Source organism: Penaeus monodon, chromosome 32 (assembly GCF_015228065.2).
Source record: "Penaeus monodon isolate SGIC_2016 chromosome 32, NSTDA_Pmon_1, whole genome shotgun sequence".
In the NCBI taxonomy this organism is placed as follows: domain Eukaryota; kingdom Metazoa; phylum Arthropoda; class Malacostraca; order Decapoda; family Penaeidae; genus Penaeus; species Penaeus monodon.
Window position 1 is genome coordinate 17746885 of NC_051417.1, and position 262 is coordinate 17747146.

General features: G+C 30.9%; 1 protein-coding gene across 1 annotated transcript in view; it reads left to right on the forward strand.

The window, feature by feature from the left end:
• The window catches only part of LOC119593577 (G protein-coupled receptor kinase 2-like), a gene marked incomplete at its 5' end in the record, with an annotated part of 13324 nt that overhangs the window by 12306 nt on the left and 756 nt on the right, over positions 1-262 (forward strand).

Here is a 262-nt window from a genome sequence, read left to right on the forward strand (position 1 = left end):
TAAATTTTGGAAGTAGAGGTCTATTCAAACCAGTCTGAAGCAGAAATGAATGAATAAACATGATAATAGTTACAAAGTATATAAAATAGAATACAGAACAGTTAAGTCATACCATAATATACATATCATTTGTATAGAGCAGTGAAGGTGATATCTTCAAAATTAAAAGTTGGAAAAAAAAGTTGCTGTTTTGGGGGTTGCTTACTAGATGCAGCCATTTTCTTATAAGTCATAGCTATTGGAAATGAAGGCTATACATGGC